At 43.1% G+C, this 24269-nt stretch overlaps 1 long non-coding RNA gene across 1 annotated transcript; it reads right to left on the reverse strand.

Annotated features, from left to right (window-relative positions):
- Positions 1–5161: 5161 nt before the first annotated feature.
- On the reverse strand, positions 5162–20187 carry LOC122458831. Its single transcript, XR_006279111.1, has 4 exons — positions 20036–20187; positions 14616–14625; positions 9940–9942; positions 5162–5189 (listed from the first exon to the last, which is right to left on the reverse strand). It is a non-coding gene; the product is annotated as an uncharacterized LOC122458831 (long non-coding RNA).
- Between the last annotated feature and the right edge of the window lie 4082 nt (positions 20188–24269).

A 24269-nucleotide genomic window follows, 5' to 3' on the forward strand; every position in this document is an offset into this window, starting at 1 on the left:
TCTTTTTTTCAAGCTGAAAAGTCCCAGTCTTATTAATCTCTCCTCATATGGAAGTCGTTCCATACCCGTAATAATTTTTGTTGCCCTTTTCTGAACCTTTTCCAGTTCCAATATATATTTTTTGAGATGGGGCCACCAGATCTGCATGTGGAATTCAAGATGTGGCCGTACATTTGATTTATACAGAGACAAGATGATATTTTCTGTATTATTATCTTTCCCTTTCTTAGTGATTCCCAACATTCTGTTCACTTTTTTTGACTGCCACTGAACATTGTGTGGATGTTTTCACAGAACTATCCATGGTGACTCTAAGATCTCTTTCTTGAGTGGTAACAGCTAACTTAGACCCCATCATTTTCTATGTATAGTTGGGATTATGTTTTCCAATGTGCATTACTTTGCATTTATCAACATTGAATTTCATCTGCCATTTTGTTGCCCAGGTATCCAGTTTTGAGAGATCCTTATGTAGCTCTTCGCAGTCTGCTTGGGACTTAACTATCTTGAGTAGTTTTGTATCATCTGCAAATTTTGCCATCTCATTGTTTATATCTTTTTCAAAATCATTGATGAATATGTTGAATAGGACTGGTCCCAGTACAGGCCTCTGGGGGACACCACTAACACTCTCTCCATTCTGAAAACTGACCATTTGTTCCTATCCTTTGTTTCCTATTTTTAACCAGTTACTGATCCATGAGAGGGCCTTCCCTCTTATCTCATGAAGCTTACTTTGCTTAAGAGCCCTTAGTGAGGGACCTTCTCAAATGCTTTTTGAAAATCTAAGTACACTGTATCCACTGGATCCCCCTTGTCCAGATGCTTGTTGACCCCTCAAAGAATTCTAGTAGATTGGTGAGGCATGATTTCCCTTTACAAAAACCATTTGTATTTGACTCTTTCCCAACAAATTATGTTTATCTATGTGTCTGACAATTCTTTACTATAGTTTCAACCACTTTGCCCAGTACTGAAGTCAGGTTTACCGGCCTGTAACTGCCGAGATCACCTCTGGAGCCCTTTTTAAAAATTGTCATCACCGTAGCTATCCTCCAGTCATTTGGTACAGGAGCTGATTTAAATGATAGGTTTCAGACTACAGTTAGTGATTTTGCAATTTCACATTTGAGTTCCTTCAAAACTCTTGTGTGAATACAATAAAATTGATACATGGTGGATCATGAATTTTCAGTCATGTATATGTGGACTTTAAATCTTTAAATCATGTAGACAGGGCTCAGAAATAGCCAACACATGGTGGTAAGTTATACTGGCACATGTCTGAAGATATTAGCTTCTTCTACAGAATCTCACTTTAAAAAAAAATGAAAGCTAGTCTCTAGCTGGTATGGCTGTGAAGAAAACCAGAAAAATGCAAACCAAATGTAACCAACACAGGGATATCTGAGAGTCTGCAGAGAGCCAGGAATAATAGCACTGAGAGGTGTGAACTGCCCCATTAATCTTGGGAGGTGTGAGCTCAGATGCCCGGTGACTATGATTTAAATATCAACATTATGAACTATTTCATTCCTCATGCAGGAAGAGAGAGAGAGAGGGTCACAGAGTTTCACTGTGAGCAGACTGCTCATTGACTGTGAGCAGAATCTCATTCTGGCAACTCACATGGTCTGGAGCATATTTTGTGCACAGAGCTTGGTGGTGGTACTCTTTATCCCTCCCCAGACCCTCTCTAACTAACCCCTGTAGCTATGAGTGAGATTCTGGGGGAAGGTACTTCTAACTTCTATAGCACTTTTCATCTGAGGATCTCAAAGCATTGTAAAAATAATAGCTGAATATCACAATGCCTCTGGGAAGTGCAATACAGCAATTGTTTAGCAACACTATACAACTATACAAGAAGTGAAGAGAAATAATATAACAAATTGAGTCTGCAAATTTAGATCCATAGATTCCCTACTTTGACTCAGGCAGAGAGAAGATTTGAATCCATACCTCCTACCTCCCAGATGAGTGCCTTCAGGGAGGTTAGCCCCTGGCACTGCCCCTTCCACCTGAGACCCTGACCCTCCCCTGCTCTTCTGCCCCTCCCCTGCAGAAGCTGTGCCCCCCATCACGGATGAAGGAGCCCGCAGCCCAGCCAGCCAGAGTCCCGGCCTGCTGCTAGGCCGGAGTCCCAGCTCACTGGTGACCCTAGCCATGTTGAGTCCTGGACTGCTGGCTGGCTGGCCCTTGCTCCAGCCCCAGCACTTAACCACTTTGGGAGAGGGTCTGAGCAAGAGCAGGAAGAGGAGTGAGCAGCCTGGGCTGGGGCAATGAGGGAAGAGCAGGGGGCCTCAGGTTGGATTGTGGGTGCAACCACACCTGGCTGTTTGTGGAGGTTTAGCCTCCCCTGGTCTGTGATACCTGCTGCCCCTGGCCTCTATCAGCAGGCTATAGAGTTGTTCTCTCACACACTCTGGCCCAATGGATATTTAGTATTTATATGTAACTCCCTCCTCTCTTCCTTCCAGGGTTACCCAGGAGCAGGCAGAACTCATCTGTATGCCAGGATACCTGATATTGTTGACAGTAAAGGAGATCCTGAGTATCCCTATGGTGATGTTGGCTAGGTGCGAATCCTCTATACACCCCTCTGCCACAGTCTTTTTACTTATAAGGAAATGAATCTCCAGCTGGTTGGGACCTGTATACACACACTGGCCTGCCATGCAACCTCCAGGAATAAACCTGAGCTAAAGCACCACTTATAAACTCTTTACAATCAATATACCCTTAGATTAGAGATAACACATCTTTACTTAGCCACTCAGAAATATATAACATAACAGACTGAGAATAATTAACATGTCACAACCACTTCAAGTAGGGAGCACTTCAAAAATCAATAAATGCAGTATACAGTAGTAAATAAAATGTAATCAACTTACATTTACCCCACCACCAATTCCTACACCCCTGAGTGTGCAATTCTCTTAATTTCAGAGTTCTAGATGCTTTTGTGGGGATGCCTGAAGATCATGAAGCTAGGGACAGCATCCTGTTCATCAGCAATGAACAGCGATTCTAACCTGGGACCATTCCAAGCTGCGCAAGCCCTCTGAAGAAGGGAGTTGTTATAACTGGAGATCAGTAATCTCGGATCCTGGTAAGACAGTATAACCACTTCTTCTCTTCTTAAATTCAGGGAAACCTTTTAAAGTCTTTATGCTATCCCCATTCCCCCGGAAGCTCTTTCTCTAACAAAAATGGTGTTTCTGACACTGTTTTCACTGCATGTCAACTTCAGGCAGTTGTGGTCACAGCCACAATCTCTGCCCTGGCTCCAACGAAGCCCAGCAATAGCCTCCTTGGTGCCCCAGTAGGTCAAAACCCCAGCAGTTTCTCAGCAGCAGCATCTGGCTTTCTGGCAACAGCTTAGCAGCAGTGTCTGGCTTGGATAGGTTCCACAAAGCAATCTCCTGTCCCCTGTCCAGGGGACCAGTAACAGTTTTATTTCCCGAGTCAGAATAGAGGACTGAAGAAGCTGGCTGATATCCCGTTTGCACAGAACTTAGACAAGACTCTCAGCCACTCAGTATCTAGGGAGGCCACTCATCTGGTTTTATGCCAGATGGTACTCCTTATGGCTGGTTTGCCAGTCCAGTACTGAGATAAAACTAGACCTGGTTTTGTCCAGTATCAGATGGGGAATGTCATTTTGAAGAGTGCACTGCTTTGCCTCTACTGGTGTCACCTCACACCAGCATGGGTGGGGTCATGCAAGCAGGGTCAGGGTCACACAGGTAGTGTAGGGCCTATGCCGTTCCTGGAAGTGCCAGAATGTCCAGTATTCTTGGAATGCCTGTGTCATAAAAATAAAGGGAAGGGTAAACACCTTTAAAATCCCTCCTGGCCAGAGGAAAAACCCTTTCACCTGTAAAGGGTTAAGAAGCTAGGATAACCTCGCTGGCACCTGACCACAATGACCAATGAGGAGACAAGATACTTTCAAAGCTGGAGGGAGGGAGAAAAAAAGGGTCTGTCTGTCTGTGTGATGCTTTTGCAGGTGACAGAACAGGAATGGAGTCTTAGAATTTAGTAAGTAATCTAGCTACATATGTGTTAGATTATGATTTCTTTAAACGGCTGAAGAAATAAGCTGTGCTGAATAGAATGGATATTCCTGTCTTTGTGTCTTTTTGTAACTTAAGGTTTTGCCTAGAGGGATTCTCTATGTTTTGAATCTAATTACCCTATAAGGTATTTACCATCCTGATTTTACAGAGGTGATTCTTTTTACTGTTTCTTCTATTAAAATTCTTCTTGTAAGAAATTGAATGCTTTTTTTAATTGTTCTTAAGATCCAAGGGTTTGGATCTGTGGTCACCTATGCAAATTGGTGAGAATTTTTATCAAGCCTTCCCCAGGCAGGGGGGTGCAAGGTTTTGGTGAGGATTTTGGGGGGGAAGATGTTTCCAAACAACGCTTTCTCAAAAATAAACCCAGACGTTTGGTGGTGGCAGTGGAAGTCGAAGGGCAAAAGGTAAAATAGTTTGTACCTTGGGGAAGCTTTAACCTAAGCTGGTAAAAGTAAGCTTAGGAGGTTTTCTGCAGGTCCCCACATCTGTACCCTAGAGTTCAGAGTGGGGAAGGAACCTTGACAGCATGAGTGGAAACCTTATCAACAGCTACTCCATTTTCTTTTTTTAAGTTGTCTCCCCCATAAATGAAGCCCACCACATACCGCCTCTGCATCCAAAATGAGGCTTCCCTCACCCTCCATACATGGAAGTTTCTCTTTTCCACAAGACATCCCTTGAGTTTTAGTCTCCAAGGCTGGACTGCAGCATGCAGGATCTTCCAGACTGGAAAACCTTGACTTAAGTGCAGAGGACCCTCTAACATGGGGTGTCTACATATACCAAGTGGATCAGGCTTCTACAGGAGAAATTGAGAGCAGACTAGCCTATAACTTAGTGGTTAGGATGTTTGGGGTGTTGGGGAGGAGAGATCTGAGTTCAAACCAGGGTCTCCCACAGCCCAGACAAGTGACCTAACCTCTGGGGCAAAAGTAATGAGGGGGAAAACACACACAGTTTTCTCAAAAAGAAAAGGAGTACTTGTGGCACCTTAGAGACTAACAAATTTATTAGAGCATAAGCTTTCGTGAGCTACGGCTGTAGCTCACGAAAGCTTATGCTCTAATAAATTTGTTAGTCTCTAAGGTGCCACAAGTACTCCTTTTCTTTTTGCGAATACAGACTAACACGGCTGCTACTCTGAACACAGTTTTCTGAATTTTTCCAATGTGATGACAAATTCAAAATATTTTTGGAACTGAATCTGATATTTGTTCTATTTTTTTGGTTTGCTAGCTGAACCAAAAAATCAATTATTCACCCAGCTCTACTCACGACTAAAGATAATCTCTTCAGAGCAGGTTGAAATTTATTGGCAGTGGGGTGGAAAATAGTGTGGGGAAGACTGCACTGCTGTTGCCATGTTACAGGTCTTCTGTGAGTAACAAGAAGCATTTGGTCTCCAAGGCTGTTAAGCTATCATCTATTATTAGCATTAAATTCACTTTAAAATAAATTCCCTTCTGTAGTCCCAATATCCATTAGCAATCTCTAGGCAGTCTTCACATGAAGTGTGTTGAGATAGGGCATAAGAGGGAAATTAAAAATAAGACACTACTGAGGACTTAACTCCTAAAACAGCAGCTATTGATAGCACCACAACTGAGTCAGACCCTACATTGGTCTGTTATCTGAACGTTGGCTTGATCAATAGAGAGTTGAGGAAATCCTGATTGTTTCATCAGCACAAAACCATGGGAGAGCAGCTCCTGAATAACCCAACACAATATCAATATTTTCTCTCTAATGCAAAATCATATTTTAACCTGCAACAGCAGCATTAGAGCCCTTCATCAGCCTGGACTCCCAGATTCTGCATTTCCCCAGGCTCCCAGCTTCCTGGTTGCTCACCAGTCAGGCAGCTACAGATCTGGGTATGGGATACCAGTGCTTCCAGACTCTGGGGCCCCTGACTGATTGCCTGGTAGGCTGCCAAGGCTTTCACTCTGTCACCTGGCTGCCCATGTAGTGGGCTAGCTGCCTCCCAGGCTATCAAGGTCGGGAGCTAGTGAGTGAGTCAGAAATATTTGAAAAATTCTGTTTTGAGTCTTTCAAAACGGATTTTTTTTTTCAAACATTTCTGTTCTGTAGGAAATGTTGTATTTCTGACTCTTGTGAAAAATGCAGGACGGATTACCATTGGTGATATTGAAATGCCAATCATGATCCTGGCCCTTACTCTCCTGGCTCATGAAGCTGTACACTGGCCACCTCTACAGAATCAAGTAAAGACTCAACTATGGCTCAGCCTGTGTAGAATGGCTGTTAAAATTGCTTTTGGTAGATTGAAGGGACACTGGTGATGTTTACACACTAGACTGGGATCTCTGTGAGAAAAAATAATCCCAATGATTATAGTTGCCTGTTGCGTCTTGCATAATATTTGTGAGGCAGAGGAGGAAAAACTACTGCCAGGGTGGAAGGGCTGTCTGCTGACTTTGAACAGCCCTTTTGTAAGGCCTATTACAAGATCCCATCGTGGAGCTATGTAATTGAAGGAGGCTTTGAAACTGTACTCTAATGGTCACCCACAGTAGTGTTCTGTACTGGGATGTTCTCTGGGCGTGGAGCTTCGGGTGCTTCTAAGAACTGTGTAGTGTTGGTTGTAAATTGATAAATATGACTGGGTGTTTTCCTGAACTCATAAGTTCAGTGGTGTTTGGTGTGCCTTTACAAGTATTGTTTGTTTTGACAACCACTATGTAGTCTGAAATGGTTGCTGTGAACTAATAAAGATGATTTGATTCTCCAAAAATAAAACTTGTACTGGGTGAAAAAAAACCCCACAGTGCAGAAAATCAATGTGCAAAATAGCTCCACAGACAATGTTATACACATTTTTAACATAATTTAATTTAAAGTTAAAAAGTTAGAAAGTAGACAATTCAGTCATTTCAGTCCATTGGACAATGCAGTCCATTGTGATACACATACACCAACAGTGCTTCTCACAAGTCAATGGATATGAAGCTGTGGTTTTCCTTGCTGTCTCCCAGCATGGAGTAGCAGGGCTAATGAAAGATGTGCCCCGTGATGCCACATGGTGTGTTGTAGGGTGTGTGGAGCAGCAATCATGGAGTTTTCCAAGGACTGAAAAGAGTGGAGCATCTGGGATTTTGGACCAGTATACCCGCAGCATTTGGGTTTTCTGTCTGAGAAGACCCATCACGTCCAGCTTCATTTCTTGCTCCTTGTCTTCCTGGGACTGCTAGGCCTTTTTGTTGTCCCCTCTGTCTTTCTCTATGCTGTCGGTCATATTGACTCTTCAAGCCAATTGTTCATGGTCTGATGCAGTAGTGGCTTGCAGGATCTCACTGAACATCTCCTCCCTAGTCCTCTTCTTTCTCCTCCTCATGAAGGTCAGGCATTCTGTGAGTATGTGTGTGTGTGTGTGTGGGGGGGGGGGGTGATGGGGGCAGAAGGCGCGGCACCTCCGCAAGGCCACCACATCAGAAGCTCCTGATAAAAACAGACAGATGTACCATTGGATTTACAGTCACAAGGAAAAGATAAGTTTCAAAACTTCCTTCCCTTATTCCAATCAACACTTTTAGTAAGAAATGCTTATTCACACCTCAGCTTTGGAGTGCTTCAGCAGAGCACCACTCTCTGGCCCCAGCTATGGTGAGTCTGGCCTGCCAGGGGCAAGTTGGAAGTGGGGTGGATTTTCTATTGCATGAAGCTATACAATTTTAATCCCAACTCCACAGGATTATGGTACTGAATATTGACATTATATTCCACAGGTGGCAGTGATAACTGATAGGTGATAGCTCGTGGTGGTTTTAGCTGATATCTCACTCCTGAAGGTCACAAAGGCCCAATTGCTACAGGTGTGTCCCAAGGTCTTCTGAGCCCATATGCTACTAGCCTGCTTACAGCAATGGTGCCAGCAAAACTCATTGTGGAGAGGCATGGAAAAGTATCCTACTGCAGTTGAAGAACTAAGGCTGCCACTCCTAGAAACCTTCAGAGTGGACTACAGAGTACCTCCATGAAAGTTTCATCAAGATCTTTCAGGAGGATAAAAGGGAATAAAGGAGGATAAAATCCTATGCACATAAACAAAGCCCTCTGTCTGCCCCACCACCCATCCCAACCCACCAGGGGAATGAAAAGCAGATAACTCTGTTTTCTGTTTGTGGTCTTCAATCTTGTCTCATACATATAAAACAATGAAAAGTCAAAACCTTTGTCTTGTTAACTTGGAGATGGGCTGGGTGCCATCTTTAAATGTAAAAAGCATAAGAAAAAAATGCATCCACTCACTTACCCAAGTTCCCTTCCCCTTCATCTGGCTCATCTGCGCTTCTCTGGCAGGGCTGGCTAGACTGTAGTGGAGTCTCAAATGAAGTCCCCTGCCATGTCTCTCCCCTCACCTTCCTTGCTGTCCATGGCAGAGATATCTGCCTTAGCATGTAATTTGTTGTAGAAACAGCAGGACTGTAGATCTATTATTGCACTCCCTGGCCTTGTGGTATCCCTGGTGAAGTTCCTTCGCTTTCATGCGGCACTGCTGTCATTCCCCTTTGCCTGAATCAAACATGTAATCTGATTGTAAATGTCCACTTTTCTATAGGTGGTCCATAGCTGTGTTTGTACAACATCTTCTCCACACAGGCCCAGGAGATCTAGTACTTCCTGTCTACTCCAGGAAGGAGTATGTCTAGTGTGTGGAGCTGGCATGGTCAATTGGGCAGTTGCACACAACAAATGTGAGCTGCTAAGTGTGCTTCCCAAGGTAGGCAATCAGGAAATGCATTTCAAAAACATGTAAGAGTGTTTAAAAGTTGGGAAGGGTGGCTTCCAGTCTCTGTGACTCGTGGGTTTAAAATTATCAGCACCATCATTGTCACAGAGAATGGGGCATTGTGGGACAGCTGCCAGAGCACTGTTAGGGTCAATACAAATCAAGCAATGTCTACCCTTACGCTCTATCCACCTCAGTAGGTCGACCAGGGCTCTACTCCATTCGGATAGGTGATTTTACTGTGTTGCTGTAATAGAGTTTTTATGTCCACCAGAGACAAAACTGAATGTAAACATATGCATAAATAGATCAATGCAAGGTTACTTATATTCATCTAACTTAGTAGTGTAGATCAGGCCATGGATTTAAGTTTTATCCTTTATGTTGTCTCTGCACACATGCAAGACACCTTAGGCCTTATCTACACTTAAAAGTTAAGTCGACATACTTACGGAACTCAGAGGTGTGAAAACATTCACATCATGAGCGCTGAAGCTATATCAACCTCTGTTATAGATGCAGCTAGGTCGATGGAAGAATGCTTCCATTGACCGACCTACTGTTGCTCAGGGGGTGGAGTTCCTACAGTGATGAAAAACCCCTTTCTATCGCTATAGGAAATGTCCACACTATAGCATTACAACAACATATCCATGGTTCTGTAGCTGTACCACTCTTGCACCCATACTGTAGACATGGCCTTAGTCAAAAGGGTCCAGAGACATCTAGAAGAGGGAAGTGGTAGTTACTAGACATGCTCAGGAACTGTTTCCAAAGTTATAGAGAGAGTTTCAATTAAAGGCAAGTTATCTTGCAAGTTCCACACATTTACCATCTGAAAGCACCTCACAATATATTTCAGAAACAGTACCTCGTAACTTCACATACAATGATAGCACATACAATCCAACAGGATATTATTGTTCAACAAATCAAGACTTACAAAATGATATCTCACAAGGCGTACTTTGTACACAACACATCATAATCATAATCACAGTGGTGAATATGGAGGTTCCAGGGTGCTACTTTGAGGTACAGAATATCACACCCCCCTCATCTCTTTTGGAAGACTGTCCCCTCTACCCCCCGCTGCCTCACCCCCTTCAGCTAACATTGATATGCCATGTGATAATCCTCTTCCATTCATCTTCTTTCATGAGGCTGATTCTGCTCCTTTTTTCTGCCCTCCCTCTCCCCTTACTGGATGAGTGGCCTCCCATGCCTTTGACACATTAGATGTCCAGTTACAGAATTGTGTAACACACACGTCTTTCTATTTTTGGGGGTGAAATTGTTATGCTGGATAAAGTTGTGAATTTCCATACTTTCATATGTTTTGGTTTCTTTTAAGTTTAATGTTAAGTCTGACTTTCATGGCTTTCTAATGGCTGCTTGTTTTAAAAACTACAATGTTTGGGTAAGATTTTTTTTTTTGTTAAATGTTAAAAGATACTGTCAACTTTAATTTCTTTTTTATTTTTCAAATCATCTAGATTTCAAATAGTTTAAGGTGCTGCACCTCCCCTTGAATCCTCCTATCAAGCTTGCATGGCTTACAACTACATTTACCTATTTTATTCTTTTAAACTTCTCTGTTGCTGTGTGAAAGAACCACACAAGCTCAGGAAACTGATTAACTTGCTATACCCTGGAAACAGTGAAACTAGATTTGTGCAAAGTACTGGAAAGTGTACAAATTAAAAAAAATGGAGATTTTTTTTCTGTAATCTTTGTTCTGGTGATTTTAGGTTTTCTCCACTGTTTGTTTAAAAAGTTTATTTTAAAAAGCCCATTTCACGCTGTACTTCGGGTTACTGTTATTTATATAAAAAAGAAAAGGAGAACTTGTGGCACCTTAGAGATTAACAAATTTATTTGAGCATAAGCTTTCGTGAGCTACAGCTCCAATGAAGTGAGTTGTAGCTCACGAAAGCTTATGGTCAAATAAATTTGTTAGTCTCTAAGGTGCCACAAGTCCTCCTTTTCTTTTTGCGGATACAGACTAACGCAGCAGCTACTCTGAAACCTGTTGTTTATATAACTCTATAGTCAGTTGCCATTGGTTAGAACCTGAGAAGGTATGAAATGGTTGAAGAAGTCACTATTTATATTAAGTAAGCTGAATTATTTTGTTCAGAACCATAGAAAACTGCTGTTTGATGAACGAGATGGGTAATTAGACATCTTTCACTGAATCTGTTAACATTAGAAAGATGGCTCCAATCAGAGTAACTCAATTAAAACTAAAAAGAAAAGGAAAGCTTATGCTCTAATAAATTTGTTAGTCTCTAAGGTGCCACAAGTACTCCTTTTCTTTTTGCGAATACAGACTAACACGGCTGCTACTCTGAAACCTGTCAATTAAAACTACATTTTCTAAAGAGAACAGTTCACAGGTGAAATGTATTTCCTTGTGGAAATTAGAATCACTGCTTGGGGGTGGAAAATGGGAAAACAGTATGACAGTCAGGTTGCAAATTAATGCCACTCCAAGTGCCAGTTTATTTTCTTTTTGCCATAATTTTGAATGGTGCTGTGTAAATGTCTGTCTAATAATGACTGACATTTACATAGTACTTTTCAAACAAAGATGCCAAACTGCAAATCTGTCAGACTGAGTTACAAACTCGCTTTATAAATATGTGCATATGCTTAGCTGACGTGAAAGTTAAAAGTACATATCACTATGTTAAAGGAAACCAAGCAATTTAAAAAAATCATTCTTCAGAATATTTTTCAGCATTATTTTACTGTTATTACATGTAGCACCTTACAGGCAAGGCAGACTGCACAGACCTGTGTACTGGACAGCTACAACTGATATTACTATTATTGTGATAGCTCCAACAACACTACATAACAATTTGGGGAAGGAAAAGGGTGACCTTCATGCCTTGATTTTACTGAATTAAATAAAATTGTCCAAATACTAATATGGATGTCTTTTGTCATTATTTTAGAAGATATTTTACACAACTCCTGTTTACTTCTGGTCACCAAAGATCTTGTGGCACTTGGGTTTTATTTTCAGCTCTGTTATTAACTCACTGTGGGGCTTTGGGCAAACGTAACCTCTCTTTCCCTAAACTTCCTTATCTAGCCCTTACTTATATAACACTTTTTGTCTGAGGCTCTCAGAGCAATTCGCAAAAGAGTTAAGCATTACTATAGGTTACACAATAGAAAGAACTCTGGTTTCCTGGCCAAATTCCTATGTTGGTAATTAATAACTAGCTTATATATAGCACTTATCATCAGATGATTTTGAAGCATTTTATTAATGAAGGTAAATAGCTCCATTTTTCCAGTGGGGAAACTGGGACACAGAAGTAGAGTGATTTTTCCAGGGTTACAGAGCAGGTCGTGGACAGAACCAGGAATAGAATCCAGTCTCATGACTTCCAGTCTGGTGTCCTATCCAGTGGAACATTCTGCCTTCCAGAATTATATAAGAAGATAAGAGCTACCATATTGGGTCAGATCATAGTCCATCTTGTCCAGTATCCTTTCTCTGAATAGTCCATACTGGAGCTTCAGGGGGAGTGTACAGATCCAGGCAATTATGGAATGATCCTCTGCTGTTTTCCATTTCAAGCTTCTGGTAGTCAGAGATTTTGGGTTGCCCGAGCATGGGGTTATGTCCCTGATCATATTGGCTTATAGCCATTGATGGACCTATCCTCCATTAACTTATCCAGTTCTTTTTTGAACCCAGTTATACTTTTGGCCTTCAAAACATTCCATGGCAATGAGTTCCACAGGTTTGTTGTGGATTGTGTGAAAAAGTACTTCTTGTTTATATTATTTATTTCATCAGGTGATCCCTGATTTTTGTATTTTGAGAAAGGGTAAATAACATTTCTCTATTTACTTTTTCCAGACCATTCATGATTTTATAGACCTCTGTTGTATGCCCCATCCTTAGTCATCTCTTGTCTAAAATGAACAGTCCTAATTTTTTTTTAGTCTCTTCTCTTTTGGAAGCCATTTATCATCTTTGTTGCCTTTCTCTGTTCCACAATATCCTTTCTGAGATAGGGCAACTAGAACTGGACAACAGTATTCAAGCTGTGGACACACCATGAATTTATATACTGGCATTATGATATATTCTGTTTTATTTTTTATCCTAATAGTTTTTAACATACTGTTAGTCTTTTTGACCATGGCTGCTCATTGAGCCGAAGTTTTCAGAGCACTATCCATGGTGACTCCAAGATCTTTCTTGGATGATAACAGTTAATCTAGACCCCATCATTATATATGTGTAGTTGGGATTATTTTTCCAATGTGCAATTACATTTCTGTTTGTGTAAATTCTCCCTTTTCCTTTCACTGGGTGAGATCTGTCTAACTAGATACTTCTAAAGTTCACTGTAGTATCTGAGCCTCTCATAAAAATATATTTATTCTTTCAATTCCTCTCTATAGTAGGTAGTTTTTATCATCCTCCTCATTTTATAGGCAGGGTGCTGAGACACAGAAAAATTAAGTGCCTTCCCCAAGGTCACAGAAGAAGTCTGTGGCAAATGCAGCAACTGAATCCCAATCTAGTTAGCCCCAATTCAGTTCTTTAAACACAAGGCCGCACTTCCCCGAATTGTTATGTAATGCTGCTGGAGCATCCCAATGGTTGTCACATCAGCCATAGCTGCAGTTTTGTGGTCTACAAAGTGCCCCTAAGATATAAAAGGTTGTCATCCTTCAAATGCTTACACAAATACACACACACACACACACACACACACACGTAACTTTACACACAAGGAATCACATTGACTTCAATGGGCTTACTCACATGTGCCAAGTGTTTGCAGAATTGGGGCCGTAACTCTGTCAAGCACTTCCAGGCTTGAGAAAGGACTATATAAATCAACAGTTAAAAAAAAGTCAAGATACTAGTTATAGATGTATCAAGAAAATATGTTGAATAACAGTTAATAAATATTGTCATTATTCATATTGAATATAGATTGGAAGCTCTTGGAGGCAGGGGCTTGTGCAATATTGGGCACACCAATGCAAATAACAATTATTACTAGTATTTGAATATAAAACATAAGCTATTTATTTACAAAGAACTATTTATGTTCCAGAACTATTACAAGCTCAGCAATGGACCACAGCAAGAGAAGGCCACTGCAGTTGGAGACCGATCACATTTCTAGATTTCATGAATGCAAAAATCATATGTGAAATATGGGCCATGCAGGAGTGTCTCAAGTGTATTATGCTTGTTCTCTGTATGGCTGCAGCAGTTAACTGCACTGTGTTGACATACTGAGAAGGCTAAGATAAACTCAGATTGAATTGCATTGACAAAGCCAAGCCTAGAGCATGTGGCAATTGCTTCTGAGTTTGTATCTTTTTCAACACCATGGACAGTCTGAAAAGTTTGACTTGTTATCTGAACCCTCCTGCAATCAGCATGGATTCAGGTCCTAGCAACACCCACAAACATCACTCCCTGACCATTTGCAAATTGGGGCTGATGCTGTTGTACAGCCCTTACTCCATCTTCCTTACCCATGGATATTCCACCAGTCTCCAGCTTTACTTCTATTGTCTTCCCTTTATGTCTGAGTGTGTGACAAGAATGGAATCCTGACTTCTTTCTCCTACTCTTTGCTACTGCTGAGTGTCTCCTCATAACAGTCTCCAAGGAAGCAGCTCGTTGTTTCACCCAGCATCATGGGAGTTATCAGGTAAAAGTGAGCAAGAGCACCCTGACCTCTTCTCCCCCTCTCACACTGTTAATGTAGAAGCTGGGAAACATCTCTATGCCTGCTGCACCAGCTTCAGCACTAATAAGGCAAAAACACAGATGTCCTGGGCATTCACTAGAATGCCTCATAATCTATGCACATGGTTGCTAAGTTACCCTAGAATTATGGGGAGTTTGTGGTCAATCTGACTGTAGTGGCAGGAGATGTGTTTTTCAGCTCTTGCTGATGGATGTGGAGGGAGTCAAACTACTTTCCATCCCCCAGCTGAGATCCTTATTGGATTTAGAGCAGAGATGTGTGCTTACACAGCAGGCCTCCTGAATCTGCAAGTGGGCAGTGTGGCCAACTGGCACCTCCTGAAGACTCTGGGAAAGAGAGCACCTGAAAGCTGGTTGTGGGGTCAAGCCACTTTCCTCCCCCTGCTCAAAAAAGACAACACAGGCTGGTAAAGGGAGAGTTGTCAGAGGAAAAGGATTTTTGTAAGGTTTGGATTCCTGAGAACCTGAACCTGCAGGGTGGGTTCATTGCCTACCCCAGGGCACAAACTCTGTAGGATCCATCCCTCTGTCCACTCACACCCTGACCCTTTCAGGTTTGCCAACACCTCCAAGAGCACAGATGCTATCCCTGAAAGGGGTTGAAGGTCATCATAGAATTCCGTTCCTTCTGGAAGACTATAAATGACTGGATCATCTATATATAGATATTTTGTATATGATTTAATATTGCTACTGATTTTAATTTAATATAATCCAAGTAAAATTAAATGCAATTCACTAAACTAAATTAGAAACAGTTTTCATACTAATTTAACTATGTCATAACATGTATGTGTAGAAACTAGTAAGATGGAATTATTGATAAAAATGTCATAGGTGCCAATCAAAAATCCATATGTGACAGGCCTTTCATTTCACGGAGATGTGTGCTGTGCAGCATGAAATGCTGCATTACAAACTGCATAGTCTTGTTGTACATATGAATAAAGTATACAATATTGCTGAGATGTAAAATTTGTGATTGTACCAATTATGCATAGGATATGAGAAATGATAGCAAATGTTACACATATTGCATTCTTCTGTGTTGGGTAAGTGGTTTGGAGCCTATAGTTTCAGCTGTAAATGTTATATTGCTTCCATAAGGCCTTGAGTCAGTTTACTGGTGTGTTAGGGCCAGTATATATTTATATGTACTAGACAATAGATTAATAGATACATGGATTCCAAGGCCAGAAGGGACAATAAGATCATTTAGTCTGACCTCCTGTATAACACGGGCCATAGAATTTCCCCAAAATAATTCCTAGAGCATAGCTTTTAGAAGAACATCCCATCTTGATTTAATAATTATCAGCAATGTAGAATCCACTACGACCCTTGGTAAATTTTATCAATAGTCAATTATACTTACTGTTAAAAATTTACACCTTATTTCTAGTCTGAATTTGTCTAGCTTCAACTTCTACTTCATTGTCTCATGTTGTACCTTTCTTTGCTAGGTTGAAGAGCCCATTATTAAATATTTGTTCCTCATGTAGATACTTATAGACTGAAAGCAAAGCACCCTTAACCTTCTCTTTGTTAAGATAATTAGATCAGGCTCCTTGAATCTACCGCTATCAGGCATATTTTCAAATCCTTTAATCATTCCCATGACTCTTCTCTGAACCCTCTGCAATTTCTCAACATCCTTCTTGAATTGTGGACCACCAAACTGGATACAATATTCCAGCAGTAGTTGCACCAATGCCAAATACAGATGTAAAATAACCTGTTTACTCTTACTCAAGATTCCCCTGTTATGCATTAACCCCTTTGGCTGCAGTGTTGCACTGGATACTCAAATTCAGCTGGTTATCCACCACACATCCCAAATATTTTTCAGAGTCGCTGCTTCCCAGGATAGAATCCCCCATCCTGGAAGCATGGCCTACAGTCTTTGTTCCTAGAAGTATACACTTACATTTTGCCATATTAAAATGCATATTGTTCTCTTGTGCCCAGTTTACTACCAGATCCAGATTGCTCTGTATCAGTGACCTGTCCTCTTCATAATTTACCACTTCCCCAATTTTTGTGTCATCTACAAACGTCATCAGTGATGATTTGTGTTTTCTTCCAGGTCATTGATGAAAATGTAAAATAGCATAGGGCCAAGAACTGATCCCTGTAGGACCCCACAACAAACACACCTGTTTGATGATGATTCCCCATTTACAAGTACATTTTGAGATCTATCAGTTTCCAGCTTTTAATTCATTTAATATGTGTCAAGTTAATTTTATATCATTCTATTTTTGTAATCAAGATGTCATGCAGTACCAAGTCAAATGCCTTACAGAAGTCTACTACATCTTTATCAACCAAAGTTGTAATCTCATAAAAAAAGATAGTTTGACAAGATCTATTTCCTGTAAACCTTTGTTGATTGCTATTAATTACATTATCTTCCTTTAATTCTTTATTAATTGAGTCCTGTGTCATGGGGAGGAGGATGCCCTGCATGTTGAGTGGGGCTAACCCCATAGGCCCAGTGTGGGGTTGGTACACCCCATCACACAGTTGTCTGAACTCCCTGTGGGATCAGGTAATTGCAACAAGGAGGGCTGAGGACCCCTGGTGGGGCCAAGCAAACAATCAATCTGCAGTCCCCGGGCAGGGGAGAGCAAACAGTCTATGGCCCCTGAGCCTCCTGGATGGGGCAGGCAATAGTAATTGGAGTACAGGTGACCATGCAGAGCTCATCAGCAGAGGTGACCATGCAGTCCCAGAATCACGAAAGAGCTCCAGCATGGACCGAATGGGAGGTACTTGGATGAAATGCCAAAATATTTGAAAAAATCTCCAAGGGCATGAAGGACAGAGGCTATAAAAGGGACCCACAACAGTGCCATGTGAAACTTAAGGAGCTCAGGCAAGCCTACCAAAGAACCAGAAAAGCAAATGGCTGCTCCGGGTCAGAGCCCCAGACATGCCGCTTCTATGATGAGATGCATGCCATTCTAGGGGGTGCCCCTACAACTACCCCAGTCCTGTGTGTGGACTCCGTCAATTGATTCTCACGCAACAGGGATGCGGATTTTGGGGACAAGGAAGATGATGAGGAGGAGGAGGTTGAAGCACAGCAAGCAAGCGGAGAAACCATTTTCCTCGACAGCCAGGAACTGTTTTTCACCCTGGATCTAGTACCCTCCCAACCCACTGAAGGCGGGATTCCGGACCTAGAAGGTGGAGAAGGGACCTCTGGTGAGTGTATCTTTGTAAATATAATACATGGTTTAAAAGCAAGCATGTTTAATGATTAATTTGCCCTGAAGACTTGGGATGCATTCGTGGCCAGTACAGCTACTGGAAAAGTCTGTTAACGTGTCTGGGGATGGAGCAGAAATTCTCCAGGGACATATCAATGAAGCTCTCCTGGAGGTACTCCCAAAGCCTTTGCAAAAGGTTTCTGGGGAGGGCAGCCTTATTGTGTCCTCCATGGTAGGACACTTTACCACGGCAGGCCAGTAGCACGTAGTCTGGAATCATTGCATAACAAAGCATGGCAGTATATGGTCCCGGTGTTTGCTGGCATTCAAGCAACATCCATTCTTTATCTCTCTGTGTTATCCTCAGGAGAGTGATATCATTCATAGTCACTTGGTTGAAATAGGGAAATTTTATTAAGGGGACATTCAGAGGTGGCCGTTCCTGCTGGGCTGTTTGCCTGTGGCAGTAAAGAAATCATCCCTGCTGTTAGTCACACGGTGGGGGGAGGGGTGAAGCAATCATCCCAGAGAATTGGGTGTGTGTGTATGGGGTGGTGGGTGGTTAGTTGGGTTTGTGCTGCATGTTAACCCAAAAACTGCAGCCCCTCCTTTGAAATGGCCAACCCATTTTAAAGGGCCAACCCAATGGGTGTTTGGTATGTGAAATGAGGGCACTGCTGTTTGAAACCATTCCCACATGTTAGGAAGGTTAAAGAAGCCAAAAGACTGTGGCTTACCATGTCCACCTGCAAGCCAAATTCTGTTGCCTGCCGGCCCTGAGTGTGTGATCTCTTACACCATACTGGCAGGCCCTCAATATAAGAGGCAAAAATAAAGCACACATGCTATGTAAAGAAAGCACACATGCTATGTACTGTTAACAGCTTGGTTCACCATGAAAAAGTCTACCCATTGTTCTCTAAAATGTCTCTTTTTAAAGACTAATCTCTCTTTTTCCTCTCCCGCAGCTGCAAATGTTTCATTGATCTATGTATCATCCCACAGGTTATCAAAAATTAGAAGCCGAAAAAAACGCGCTCGTGATGAAATGTTCTCTGAGCTCATGCAGGCCTCCCACGTTGAAAGAGTCCAGCACAGTGCATGGAAGGAGAGAATGTCAGAGTCCAGAAAAGCACAAAATGAACACGGGGACAAGAGGGACAAGCACGAGGACAGGAGGGATGAGCGAGAGGAGAGATGGCATCAGCATGATGAGAGGAGGCAGGATTCAATGCTGAGGCTTCTGGAGGATTAAACTGATATGCTCCAGCATATGGTTGAGGTGCAGAAAATGCAGCAGGACCACAGACCACCACTGCAAGCCCTGTGTAACCAACCGCCCTACTCCCCAAGTTCCATCGCCTCCTCATTCAGGCGCCCAAGAACGCAGTGGGGGGGGGGTCTCCAGGCACCCAACCACTCCACCCCAAGGACTGCCCAAGCAACAGAAAGCTGGCATTCAATAAGTTTTGAAGTGAAGTGTGGCCTTGTCCTTCCCTCCTCCCCTCCACCACCACCCCACTTGGTGCTTCCCTCCTCCCCCACCCCTCCTGGGCTACCTTGGCAGTTATCCCCCCATTTGTGTGATGAATTAATAAAGAATGCATGAATTTCAAACAACAATGACTTTATTGCCTCTGCAAGTGGTGATCGAAGTGTGGGGGGGAGAGCGGTTGGCTTACAGGGAAGTAGAATGAACCAAGGGGGTGGGTTTTCATCAAGGAGAAACAAACAGAACTTTCACAGCATAGCCTGGTCAGTCATGAAACTGGTTTTCAAAGCTTCTCTGATGTGCAGCGCACCCTGCTGTGCTCTTCTAACCACCCTGATGTCTGGCTGCACGTAATCAGCGGCCAGGCAATTTGCCTCAACCCCCCACCCTGCCATAAACATCTCCCCCTTACTCTCATAGATATTGTGGAGCACACAGCAAGCAGTAATGATGGGAATAGTGGTTTCGCTGAGATTTAACTGAATCAGTAAACTGCACCAGTGCACTTTTAAATGTCCAAATGTATATTCTACCACCATTCTGCACTTGTTCAGCCTATAGTTGAACAGCTCCTGACTACTGTTCAGGGTGCCTGTGTATGGCTTCATGAGCCATGACGTTAAGGGGTAGGCTGGGTCCCCAAGCATAACTATAGGCATTTCAACATCCCCAACAGTTATTTTCTGGTCTGGAAAGTAAGTCCCTTGTTGCAGCTGTTCATACACACCAGAGTTCCTGAAGTTGCGAGCGTCATGCTCTTTTCCCGGCCATCCCAGGTTGATGTTGGTGAAACGTCCCTTGTGATCCACCAGTGCTTGTACCACCATTGAAAAGTACCCCTTTTGGTTTATGTACTGGCTGCCAAGGTGGTCAGGTCCAAAGATAGGGATATGTGTTCCGTCTATCACCCCACCACAGTTAGGGAATTCCTTTGCAGCAAAGCCATCTACTATGATGAACACATTTCCCAGAGTCACTACCCTTGATAGCAGCAGGTCAGTGATCGCGTTGGCCACTTGGATCACATCAGCCCCCACAGTAGATTTGTCCACTCTAAATTGATTCCTGACTGACCGGTAGCTGTCTGGTGTTGCAAGCTTTCAGAGGGCCATCGCCACTCGCTTGTGAACTGTGAGGGCTGCTCTCATCTTGGTATTCTTGCACTTCAGGGCAGTGGAAAGCAAGTCAAAAAGTTCCATGAAAATGCCCTTACGCATGCGAAAGTTTCGCAGCCATTGTCAATCATCCCAGACCTGCAACACTATGTGATCCCACCAGTCTGTGCTTGTTTCCCAGGCCCAGAATCGGCATTCCACGGCATGAGCCTGCCCCATTGCCACCAGGATGGCCAAATTGCCGGGGCCCATACTTTGAGAGAAGTCTCTGTCCATGTCCTCATCACTCTCCTCTCTGAGCTGCTGTTGCCTACTTGCCTGCTTTTGCAGGTTCTGGTTCTGGTTCTGCATATACTGCTGGATAATGTGCGTGGTGTTTAGAGTGGTCACAACTGCTGCGGTGATCTGAGCAGGCTCCATGCTTCCGGTGGTATGGTGTGAGCAGGAGAGCATAGTGTCAGCAGAAGTGGCGGGTGGATAGCAATATGGCATCCACATGGAAAAAGGCACAAAACCATTGTCAGCTGTTGCTTTCACAGAGGGAGGGGAGCAAGGGGTAGGCTGGCAGCACACGATGCAGTATGACTGCTAGCTGTCGTCGGCTGGGTGCTCGCCAGCAGATAGTGCAGTACAACTGCTAGCCGTCATTGTCTCCTGGGTGCTCGCGGTGGTGCTGCTGGCTGGGAAAGCAGCCTGAGGCAGAATGGGCCCCTCAAGGATTGAACTCATAACCCTTGGTTTAGCAGGCCAATGCTCAAACCTCTGAGCTATCCCTCTGCCAATATTACAGGCAGGACTTAATCTCCATTATACAAAACTTAAAGAAGAGAATGACCCATTTATGTCCCGGCTCCCATGACAGATCTCACCGAGGTCTGCCAGGAGCTCCCATGTCTTCCCAGGCACCCCTGACAGACCTCACCGAGGCCAGCCAAGAGCACTCAGGAGACAACAAGGATGGCTACCAGTTGTAATGCACCATCTGCTGCCACAAGGCAATAAGCTGTTGCTGTGTAGCAATGCAGTCCTGCGTCTGCCAGCACCCAGAAGACGTATGGTGATGGTGAGCTGAGAGGGCTCCATGTAGTATGGCATCTGCATGGGTAACTCAGGAAAAAAGGCACAAAATGATTGTCTGCCGTTGCTTTCACAGAGGGAAGGAGGGGGAGCCTGACGACATGTACCAAGAACCACCCGTGACAATATTTTTTGCCCCATCAGGCATTGGGATCTCAACCCGGAATTTCAATGAGCGGCGGAGACTGCGGGAACTGTGGGATAGCTACCCACAGTGCAATGCTCCGGAAATCGACGCTAGTCTTGGTTCTGTGGACACACTCCGCCAACTTAATGGTGTTAATGGTCTTAAGTGGGGACACATACAACTGACTGTATAAAATCACTTTCTAAAATATCGACTTCTATAAATTTGATCTAATTTCGTAGTGTTGACATACCCTAAGCTAGGTTGCCTCCCTTTATCTGTCCCTTCCATTTTGAGCATGAACAGCAGGGGAAGGGGATAGTCTCCTGGGCCCATGATTGGTCCGGCTCCGTTGGCACAGTATGGGGTTGGTACACCCCCGTCACATCCCTTATCAGCTGTTCCATTATCTTGCTCAGGATCTATGTCAGACTGACAGGACTATAATTACCTGGCTCATCCCATTTATCCTTTTTAAATATTGGCACAACATTACTTTTCTTCCAGTCTTCTGGAATCCCCCCCAGTGCTCCAAAACTTATTGAAAATCAACATCAATGGTCCAGTGAGTTCCTTAGTCAGTTCTTTAAAAACTCACAGATACAAGTTATCCAGATCTGCTGATTTAAAAACGTCTAACTTTAGTAGCTGCTGTTTAACATCCTTCTGCCTTTTCTGCATAATATCTTGTCTTCATACTAAAGCACATTTTGGGTAGAAGAAAGAAAGAAAGAAAGAATACTTGTGCTTCCTCCAGCCCACACTCACAGTTTCCCTTCACTCTGGGGGTATTTGAGAGGCATTTGGGCCTGAAGGCTCTCGGTGGGACTCTGGGGTGATGAGTTGCAGTCGTCTGGTGCTCTTGGGGCAGTTGGCCTTCACATGCCCCAGCTCATTACATTTAAAGCATCACCCAGCTGACTATGGGTTGGGGCAAGGTGGGTGGTTGGAGAGTGGGATGAGAGGGCATCTAGGGTCTCCCTGGCTGTGTGGAGGGCTCCTCCTTGCAAGGTGTGGCTTTGGGCTGACCCCGATGGTAGGGTGTCGTCTCGGGTTGCCCCTTCTGGTATCCACTCCAACTGCTACTACCTTTCTTCTTCTCCGCTACCTCCACCCATTTGGTTCCGATTTCTCAAGACCTGACCAGGAAAAAACAGCCAAATGCAGTTCAGTGGACTGAGAAGTGTCAGAAAGCCTTTAACCAGCTGATGGCAGCCCTTACATCTGACCCTGTACTAAGGACCCCAGACTTCGACTAACCATTTGTCGTAACCACAGATTCATCCAAGTATGGTGTAGAACAGTTTAAATGCAGGAAGGACCAAATCAACAATTCCATCCTGTTGTGTTTCTCAGCAAAAAACTTTCTGAGAGGGAAAGCCACTGGTCATTCTCAGAAAAAGAATGTTACTCCATTGTGTATGCTCTGGAGAAGCTACGCCCATACATTTGGGGACAGCAGTTCCACCTGCAGACTGACCATGCTGCACTGAAGTGGCTTCACACAGTCAAAGAGGCTAACAAAAAACTTCTTCAGTGGAGTTTAGCTCTTCAAGACTTTGATTTTGAAATACAACACATTTCAGGAGCCTCTAACAAAGTGGCTGATGCACTTTCCAGGGAAGGTTTCCCAGAATTAGCCGGGTGAAAATGTCACTGTATTCTAAGCCATTGTAGTCCTTAAAATGTGAAAAATACTGTTTAGTTCTTCATGTAATTAGTAGTAAAATTAGAGGTGCATGTATCTTATTAACTCTGTTTTCCTAAACTGCCAGAAAGAAATCCCAGCCAATGTGGACTCGACCTGAACCAGGCAGGCCAGCACTATCTGTTATTTGGGGGTCGTGCGATAAATGAGATGGGGGATAGCTCCCTTTTGTGGACACCCAGCCAGCCAGTTGGCTATGGAATCCCTCTTGGTGGTAGTTCTCTACTTGCTTTACCTGTAAAGGGTTAACAAGCCCACAGGTAAAAGGAAAGGAGTGGGCACCTGAGCAAAAGAACCAATGCGAGGGCTAGAACTTTTTAAAATTGGGAAAAAACTTTCCTTTGTCTGTGTATTATGGTTCTCTGTGAAAGAGGGGAACAGGGAGCAGTTATGCTGTGAGAAGCAGATCATATCTAGAACTAATTTGAACAACCCCTAATATGTAAGTAGATCAGGAATGGTTAGAAAGACACGATTGATTTATTTCTGTTTATTTCTTATAGCTAGTGGACTCATCTATGTTAACCCCAAATACGTTTTGTTTTGGTTGTAACCTTTAAGCTGGACCTCAAGAAGGTTATTCTTGATGTTTAAATTTTGTAAATTTAAATTTTTAAATCTGGCAAAGGCCTAAGTTCCAGATATATTTTCTTTCTTTTTGTTTTTAATAAAATGTACCTTTTTAAGAACAGGATTGGTATTTTGGTGTCCTAAGAGGTTTGTGCATATGTTGTTTAATTAGTTGGTGGCAACAGCTGATTTTGTTTGTTTTTCTTTCTCAGCTCTTCCCTGGAGGGCTTGAGGGTACCCCACAGGAAGGAATTCCCAGTGTGCCTTTCTGGTTTCAAAGGGTTTTTTTTCTTTTGGGTGGTGGCAGCATCTACTCATCCAAGGTCAGAGAGAAGCTGTGACCTTGGAAGTTTAATAACA

Source organism: Dermochelys coriacea, chromosome 2, assembly GCF_009764565.3.
Source record: "Dermochelys coriacea isolate rDerCor1 chromosome 2, rDerCor1.pri.v4, whole genome shotgun sequence".
Lineage (NCBI taxonomy): Eukaryota > Metazoa > Chordata > Testudines > Dermochelyidae > Dermochelys > Dermochelys coriacea.